The sequence below is a fragment of the Argiope bruennichi genome, chromosome 10 (genome assembly GCF_947563725.1).
Source record: "Argiope bruennichi chromosome 10, qqArgBrue1.1, whole genome shotgun sequence".
NCBI lineage: Eukaryota > Metazoa > Arthropoda > Arachnida > Araneae > Araneidae > Argiope > Argiope bruennichi.
The window spans coordinates 10,460,855-10,471,517 of record NC_079160.1 but is presented as its reverse complement, the minus strand read 5'-3'; positions in this window follow the sequence as shown (position 1 = coordinate 10,471,517).

Genomic DNA, 10,663 nt, shown 5'->3' with positions numbered 1-10,663 from the left:
ATAATACATTACAGTATGAAAACAGTACATATGTATAAATTTTTCTGTGTATCCTTGACGCCTCTCGTAAGTACAAAGCATTTTTCTGTTTTCATTAACAAAATGCATTTTAGGTTAGTTTTGAATGATATACTAAAATAGTAAGCGTTAGTTAAACATTTCCTGCTGTTTATTTTACGTTTTATTGTACATAAAACGATTTTTCAAAGTTGGAATGACTGTTTTCCTTTTTGCTATATCCGTTTTTAGCTTTTTTCGGATTATCCGCGATTTTTGTTATCCGCGGCGGCCGCGCCACCCAATTCCGCGGATAATCGGGAGTGTACTGTATTCAGAAAAGATTCTATTCTGAATAGTCGGAGGTGCAAAATTATAAAATTTGAAATTTGGAAAAGGAAAGGTAAATAATGGGATATATAAACATTTGAGAAAGCGGAGTTTTTCGGCAGATATCTTTCTGTGTACCTGATGAATAAAAAAGAAGTATGGGTATGGAAACATATATTCTTGGCGCTGAATATATTCTTGACATGAATACTTGTGAAAGTTAAGGAAGTGATGGCTATACATATATAGTATATAAAGTACACATAAGATATGCATCTTATTTTGTACAAGAGACATGGTATACATCTTATCTTAGAGACAGCATGCATCTTATTTTAGAGACATGATATAGAAAGTAAAACACAAGTATTATACACACTATATCAAAATTCTTTTAGATATATGTAGATTATAACCTTTCAATAAAACATGAGGACAAAAAAAATCTTAGTGAAACAAATTTCTTTATCTTATCTAGACATTGATTCTGATTAGCCTCCATTTTTCAGGAAAAAATAATGTATTAGTAAAGATGTTTCAGGGGCATTTTAAATACGTTAACTCTTAACAGTATCAAAACAATTGCCAATTGTTTGCCGCTAACAAACATTTATCTGTTTCTATACCGTGACATAAAACGATTTGCAAGTGGATAGGAAAAGTAGAAATCTGTCATTCCTATGATAATTCAAGGAAATTAAAGTGGCGTATCAAATGACTCAGAATATCGAAATGCCGGTTTCTTTTTCAAATAGAAGAAAATTTCTCTACTCACTCCAAAAAACGATGACAGCTCATATTCTTAACAGGTAGATATACAAAAGAGGACGCCTCGTCACTGACAGCTACTTAGCAAGTGTACTCTCAAACATCCTTTGAGAGTTTCGAAAACCCTGCCTGCTCTCCCAAACCAATCAATTTTTCAATCATAGCATGTGTAGTGAACAATACAAGTGCGAAGGGTATTCAACTAATCAACACCTAACGATAGTGGATGGAAATTTCGCAATAACATTGAGATCACTCCGGCATCTTCGCAGCTTCGATTACATATCAAGATAAATTATCCCCAAACACTTCTCTAACATTTCTTTCATAATGATTTAACAAGATTTAATTCAGAGTTCGCAAATTTAAAGTAGATAAAAGTGCAATAATGATGATAAAATACATATTCTCAAATTTAGAACTGATTACAAGAAGACCATATCAATTAAGTTAGCAAGACTTTTATTTTACTTTATGATTAAAATAATTGTTATGAATCAGTATATATTTTATTACTTTCAAGTTTTCATCTGTTTCAAATAAAAATGATGAAAAAATGAATACTATATGTTGCCTATCTTTCCTAGCCGCAAACTTTATTGCATTAAAGTTTCGGATGAAGATAGTAATGATCCTGCCTATGGCATTGAACCCATGGATACTACGGAATCCCCTGAGGTAAATGTTTTTTGTAATAGTTGTTCTTATATCAATAAAAAAATGCAAAATACGCAAAAATCATACAACGGCAACAATATTTAAAAATCATTACCCTTACTACTACTACTACTACTACTACTACTAAATATAAATATATGTTCTACAGTCTTGACTAATTGATCCACAGTTGTCAAACTTTCCATATTATATATATATATATATGTGTGTGTGTGTGTCTTTGTGTGTGTAATGATATTTTAAAATTCAATTTAAGCCCTAATTAATTCCCAATGTTGTATCTTAATTTAGCCCATATTAACTTCATTCTAAAAGGTTCTCTTATTTCCTGCTCCAATTCCACCTTTTTTATTTAATTTATGCAACGGAAGCTCTGTAAAAGTGCTTAAATTAGCGGTTCCCACGTTCCTAGTGGAGGGATGAAAATTTTCAGTCTAAGATCATTCTTTTTAGAAGATACTTAGATTTCCCTATCCTAAATCGACACGTGTACAGAAATCTCTATCATAATTTCACAATATATAATCATGTGAACGGACGGATATAAATTGTGAACGGACGCCTGTTTTGTTCTCGCTTCTTGCACATAAATCATGTCCGTGGGATGGAATAAAGCAAAGTTTTAAAATTACAAAAATGTCTTCTCTTTTCGGCCACAAAAATGCTCGAAAATGTGTGTTTTACATTATATATATTAGAGGGATGTTGAACGGAACAACTGCGTTTTAAATAGTGTTGCTGCTGTGATGTCTTGGGACTGGTTTTCTTTATGAATGCTAATATGTACATTGAACTATACATATTTAAATATTAAAATAACACAGTTTTACTGACCGACAATTAGACGGAATCACGGATATATAAAGTTATATCTATGTGATTTAACAGAAATGAAATATAACCAATAATCCCGGCGAAACAGTCGCAAAAAGCAGAAAATCCTTCTAATTCCTCGTTACACAATTTGAACAAATTTCATTCAACACATATGAATTCCAGAACTAAAAAAACAAATCGGAATAGTATTTATTGTAAACTGAATGTATCGGTGAAATGCTCATATGTTCAAAACTCTAGTAAACAAATCCTACAAAAACAGCTGTTAATTTTGATTTAAAAAAATTCCGACATGATTTACAACAATATTTCCTTTAAAAAAACTGAATAAAGTGATATGCTATGAATTGATCATAAAATATTAGTACAATATTATAAGTATTGCTGGATTAGTACATTATATGTTCATTATCTGAAAGATTCAGGACTTATAACCACGTACATTAATTAATGAAGTTGAATAATAAGGCTGATTTTAGTCAGAAAATAGTTTCAAAAATTAAAAGAAATATAAATTAGAATGACACTATGAATTATGTAACGAAAAGAATATGCCGTTCATTGTTTTTCTGTATTCATTATGGTTAAATATTTCGATAGTAAGAATGCAGCCATCACTCACCATACTTGAACGCTGACGGCAGTCCGTTAACATTCATCCCTAAAAATATCAGAATTCGAGTCATCTGTAATATCTGGCAAGATTTATTGTATAGACTTCAATAATAAAAAAGAATTTTTTCTTCCATATTCAGCCAAAAACGTCTGTAAGAAAGAGAAACATATGAATTGGAGAATGGAAAAATTCATATGTTCATATGGACAATGAGATATTATTGGTTTGTCATAATATGAATGTTGTTTTTACTTTTTTCTTATTTGACGACTGATTATCGAAATTGTTTGATTTCATCACACCCACCATCTTAACCATGGCATATATTATACGCAATAAATAGATAAAATATTTTTAATATTTCACGTTTGAAATAGACATTCCGGTGAAAGTGGGCCCTTTGAAAAATTACTTCATAATTTAGAAATCTCTTTCATTATTTTTAACCAATTCGATGAAATTTATATTTGTTTTTGCAGGGTCCACCTCGACGCAAGGAACTCCAAAAAGGTGATTACCAACTGGTCACCCTGTATAAAGCAGATGATCCATCATATGAAAAGTAAGACAATTCATCTTAAAATCTTGAAAAGTAAAATAAATAAATAAACTTAAAAAGAAATAGGAGATTTTTTTAAATCAAATTCCTATGGAAATAAAATGTTCCCTCAACCCCTTACAAATTGTATTAAGCTAATTTCAACCCGATGATCGGTGGTGCAAATAAAAACGAATCTTCCTTTAAAGTTGCAGAAATAATTAGTAACAAACATCAAAGCGACATGTTTTTAGTGAACAATTATAAATGCAGACACTCTTTAGAAATCTGTAGTGCCCTAAATATTAATCATTATTTTACAAAAATTAATAATAAGCAAGATGGAAAAAATTGCATAAATCATGAAAGGTATTACGAGCTATAAATCATGAAATATATTACTAGCTATTTGACGAGCCTAAATTGCTCATTAAACGATTTATCACGAAATTTTGATTTTTGTTTCTCTTATGAGTATATGCTAACATTTAAATGTTGCCATTCTTGTTCATCTTTGGATAAATAATGCAAGAAATTCTTCTGTCCTGGTTTTCAATCTTTCAGACATAGAATAATATTTTATTTCTTAAAAATTCGTATCAAGTTGACCTAATTATTAATCAATAGAAGATACATATTTAAAACTAAGCACTGAAGGGATTAATACATCTTTTCGAAATTCTTCCTAGTAATTATAAATAATTCTCTATATAATCTTATAAAAATGATTTATTCCACTTGCAGGGCAAACGCATACCATGTTTCAAATTCAAATAAATCACTTGTACTCTTTTTGAATTTTTAATTTTTCTGAACAAGTTATTTGAGGTTTCAGAACGTGTTCAATATTTAATCTTTCTGATCATGAACCTTCGGGAATGCTTCTGCTTCTTGTAAGAATGTGAATTTCTAATTAAGATACTATGAACTCCCCGAAAATTTGAGTGTGGATGTCAAAACAAAAGTAATGCGAAATTCAACTCATATGAGAGCATGTTTACTAATTTGAAATTATACCATAATATTAATAATAAAAGCATATACCATATATGAATGATTCAGGATGCCAATTATTTTATTTTATATCTATAATAAATATAAAAGCCTACAATTATTTTATAAATACTGCATTTTAAATGATATTTTTTAAAAGTAAATTAAATAAAACTTAAAATCCTTTAAAAATCAAATATTATGTACCTAATAAATACATTAAAAAATTAAGTACGCTAAATTAGGAAACAATACTTTAACATTCTATGTTAGATTTAATTTGTACTGATTTTTCGTAATGAAGTACGTTCCTGAATGTTTCCAATCTTGTATTGTTATATAATGTACTTATTTCTGATTGTTGTTTCAGCAACACCTTGAGTGTTGATGATGGTGATAATTGGAGTTCCAGCTCTTCGGAGTATTTCACTTGCGAAGAAGATAACATCTCAAGCACATCCTCACCTGGCAGCGAGGTAAGAATTTACTTCTGTGTGTTTTTAAGACATGCATTCTGCAAATAGGATATCTTTATATCTTAAATATTGCCCCATTCGATACGTCACTCGCTCGAAAAAATATAAAGATTCTCACTTTTGAAGTCTTTTTTAGATATCTTTTTTAAAGTATATGGGTCCAACTATCTTTTGTTTTCTGCCAATGTAAAAATAATCATTACGCACACGAAGTGCAGTACAATTTAATTTAGTTATATTAATGTTCCATTTTGGAAACAAAACGAGAGCTATTTTGGGACGGATGTTTTGTTCCCCAGTCAGATGATAACAACGACACTTGAACTGGTTCTCGACTACATACAATCATTTAGCTTTAATACTGTTTGGTTTGGCTTTAATAATGATTGTTTGGCTTTAACTTTATCTCGCGTTTTTATAGTTTCCTTATTAAGATATAGAATTCCCTTGAAGGATTTAGATCTATATTTCTAATTAAGATATCGTCGATATTCTGGTGTAGTCAATGGCCTTTATTCTTGACGCCAGACTTTGCAAGTCAATAGCAAAGGCGAGAAACATTGACCTGGCCTCCTTTCAGAACCATTCAGATATAGGTTAGACTCTCTTTCTTACAAAGAGAAGGAAGAAATATTTGAGACAATATTTTGAACAATATTTGCAATAAAATTATGAGCGATTTTCTCAAGTTTGATTCTCATAGTTGGCTGAGCAATGCAATTTTATATTTCGAATTGTGACTGGATTTAAACCCAAACTACTTTAATAGACTTAAAACTTATTTCTGATAATCATGATAAGATACCTGAAGCATGTTTATTCATTTGTTCAGGTTTAAAGATTCATTTAATAATTCAGCTTTCATTTGCAATCCAAATTGGGAAAGATTATTTAATCCAACGTAATATTGCTTCTATATAAATATGCTGTTAATAAATAACAGCAATGAAACTTAAGCATCAAAAAGAGTTTCTGCTTCGTAATTATTTAGAGATTTAAAAAAATATTCAATTATACGAAAACATAAAATAAAATTTGAAATCAAGAATAATAGTGAATTAAATTATTTGGGAGGCAAAAACAGTTGTGTTTATAAATGAAAAGAATGCAAAATTTATTTAGAGATTTATCATAATTTGCTAAAATATAAAAAAAAACACATAAAATATCAACTAAAATCTATGTGTTTTGTTTGTTAAGAATTTTCAAAAAATAACATACACTTTTATTTCTTTCTACGAGACAGTGGAACATGAATAGCAATTTAACTTATGATATAAAAATTAGATTAACTATATATATATATATATATATATATATATATATATATATATATATATATATATATATATATATATATATATCCCATTTTAAAGCAAAACTAAATGTATTTTACGAACCTCTATCTGTTGACAAGAAAGACACCGCAGATGGTTTCGGTTGAGACAACATATTTGTAATTATTCTAAATGAAACAATTCCCGATTATTGTGTTTAGAAGGAAACTATAAATTATAAGAATAAAGATAACTATTGACTTACGTCGACAAACAGCCCATTAAATATTCCGTGTAAGGCAACGCAAAATAAATTTTTATTTGAAAACAAGCATTTGAAACTCATTTGCTACCTCCTGTCTCTTTTCAGATGTCTGATTCTGATTTGGATGTCGTCGAGACAGAACTGAACCACATATTCATGGACATACAATTACTTTCTCGACGGCTCCAACAGGCCAACACCAGCCCAAACCAAACGATGCAATCAGACATTGGCCGATTTCAGAAAAAACTGTTACACACGGATGATCGAATTAAAAAAATGGTAATTAATAAAATTTTATTGTTTTATGTTTTTCCTCTTTATTCGTTTCGCCCTTTCGACTTCAGTAGACGGGCATCAATCATAAATTATCATAAGTGACTATTCAAAACAATGTGATGCCATATTTATTTCAACTGGTTAATATTTAATAGGACTTGCAAATGCACATTTCAGTGTTTTTCGAAGTTTAAAATAAATATAATTTTGTTTTACTTCGAAATGATGTTTGTTCTTAGCAATAGTAAAAATAATCAGAGATGTATAGAAATAAGAGCTGTTTATTTTAAAAGAGAAATTTTCGTAAATCAGTCTGTGTATTTGAATTTTAAAGTTTCAGCTTGCATAATATAAATGCTTTTCTAATAATATCTTTTAAAATTTTAATCATCGAAATGAAACTAATAATGGAAACAGCCATTGCGATTATTAACATTCGAATCAGTTTCCCAAGTGATCACACTAAAAATTTGTATTCAATTTTTATTATTATACGAATCTGCAATAATCACAGAAAGAATTTTTGCAAGTTATATAGAAATTCTAATACATATAATGATGAAGTTGTATTCTTATGATATTAAAATTATATTTTGAATTGTGGATTCAATTTTATTTTTCCTGTTTTTTCAGTTTTACTGAATGAACGGCCAATCAAACCTGCTCTTGTCCTGTGAACTGAAGAAAGATCGAAATATCTGATCGTCTTCTGGCACAGGGAAAACCTTTGTCACCTACCTGCTGAACTCAAGGAAGATCAGACATCTGATCGCCTTTTGGCACAGGCAAACTTACCTCCGCTGCCAGGTGAAGTCAGGGGATATCAAAACATCTAGTCGTCTTCTGACACAAGGCAAATTTCGATCAGTTGCCTGCTGAACTCAAGGCCTATTAAAAACTAGGTACCTTTTGGCGCAGGCAAGCTGACTTCCGCAACCATGTGAACTGAAGAAAGGTCGAAAAATCTGATCGTCTTTTGGCACAGGACAACTTTTATCACCTACCTGCTGAACTCAAAGATATCAGACTACTGATTGCCTTTTGGCACTACCGCGGCCACGTGAAGTCAGGGGATATAAAAACATCTAATCGTCTTGTGGCAAAAGGCAAATTTCGATCCGTTGCCTGCTGAACTCAAGGAACACTAAAAATTGCTTACCTTTTGGCACAGGCAAGCTGACTTCCAAAACCATGTGAACTCAAGAAAGATTGAAACCTCTCATCGTCTTCTGGCACAAGGCAAGCCTTTATTAGTTGCCTGCTGAACTCATGAAAGGTGAGACTAATGATTGTCTTTTGGCACAAGAAAGTTTTCATCTGCTTCCAGGTGCACTTGTGAAAGATAAAATCAATTTATTAACCACTTTGTGATACAAGAAAAGGTTTTATCAGTTGCCTACTGAAAGATCAATACAGATGACCATCTTCTTTCAAAAAGCTACCTTTCATCATCTGTCTAATGGAATGGAAGAACATGAAAACCGTAATCGTCTTTTGATAAGAAAAACGGACTTTCTGTCTCTGTCTGGTTATCGGAAGACAAATGATTTCCTTTCGATCAAAACAGATATCAATCACAATAATCGACTGATTTAGCGAACAACAAACCTAAATATAAAAAACTACTTTTTACAGCTGTATCATGAACTAATGGAAGATCATGGAGCTGATTGTCTTTTGACGCAAACCAGCTTTCTTCATGTCTACGGTGAACTGAAGGAAGGCATAATAATTATCGTCATTTATACAATAGACTTTCATCATAAGTCAAGAATAAAACAATTGAACGTATTGTGACGCAGTACAGCTTAGTTTTGCTCTCTACTGAAATTAAGGGAAATAGAAAAACCTGATCGTATTTTGATACAAGCTAACATTCTTCCTTTTTCTAGTGAGCTGAATGAAGATTGAAATAACGGAAAGCTATTTGAATAAAATTGCTTTCATCTGCTATTTGGTATACCAAAGGATGATCAAACAACTTAGAGACAATTTGTACAGGCAAGGCTTCATTAACTGTCTCATGAGCTGAAATAAATCTTGCAGTGCGTACCGTTTTCCACTGGCAAGCCTTCATTCCCTTTTAGGTGAACGGAAAAAAGTTCAAAAGGTCTTATTACTCACATAAGGCATAAGACAAGCTTTCATCAGCTATATATTGATCTGAAGATAGACCAAAATAACTGGCTCAATTCTTTTTAACAGTTTTACCAGTTTTTATTAACTGCTCAACTAAAGTAAAATCAAACAACTGATCGACTTTTGGACATTTTAGCTTATTTCCATTGTCTGGTGAAATAAAGTAAGATAAAAAAAAACTTATCTTCTAAGTCACAAGCAAGGGTTTTTTCAACAATCTATGAAACGGAATGAAGATCGAATCAGCTGACCTGTTTATGTCACAAGGCTAACTTTTGATGTATTATTATTAAACTGATGGTGTATCAAGCAACGTATCACCTTTAAGGACAAACGAACATTTTTCTGTTGACAAGTGATTTTAAATTGATCAAAGCAGCAAATTAACCGCCTTTTCTCACCAAGCAGCTTTTTATCACCTATTTAATTAGCTGAAGGGAGAGTGCAAAATTGACCGTTTTCTGGCACAGAAAAGTTTCTTTTAGTTACATGACGAAATTAAGGAAGATCTAACAGTTAGACACTTTTTAGCACAAGAAAACTTTCTTTCTCTATCTGATGAACTTAAGATGAAAACAATTAATCCTCTTTTGGCAAACACTTCATCAGTCGGATGGTAGGAGATTTTTTTTCACAGAGCAAGCCTCTATTAGTTGTGTTATGAAAGAAGACCCAAACAGATTGTATTTTGGAGTAGTCTTTTGACTTCTGTCTCGAGAACTGAAGTGAATTAAAAAATACCATTTTTTTTTTTTATTCCCCGTATTGAACTTCATTAGCTGCCTGAGGAACTGAAGAGAACCTGGGAAGATACTCACGCAACTGTTTGTCCTTTGGAAAAATCCTGCTCTCATCAGTTGTCTAACATATTAAAACATTTCTCCTCCTGAAAATAGGCATTAATTTATCATGATTTGAGTGAACATTAGAATGATTAAATACTTGATCGCTACTTAGCTCATTCAAACGTTTTTCCTCGAAAACAGAAAGTCTCGTAAATTGAAAGACGATCCGGTACAAGACAAGCTTTTATCACCTATCTGATGCACTGAAGAATATCTAATGTTTTATATTCAACGACTTTTGTTCTTGGTCATCTAATTTCTGGTGTCTGGTGCAAGTGATAATCTTTTGGCCCAAAAACCTTTCATTAGCTCTCTGATGAGCTGACTAATGTAGATTCATTGAAATTTAAAAACTGACAATCTTTTGAGAATGTATTACTTGAAACATTTAACTGTGTTAACATTAACTCGCTTTAAATCACAACTATCATCTTCTAATCATGTATATAAAACGAGATATCAAGAGCATTTCTGCAACAATAAGCTAAAAACTTTTTAAAAACGTATCGATGTACTCTTTGTTTGATATTTGCAAAAAAGTTCAATAACCAACCAATCGTGATGAACCTCCAAGTAATTTAAAATTGTCTGGGATAATGTTTGTAAGAAATCTGACATGGCTGTA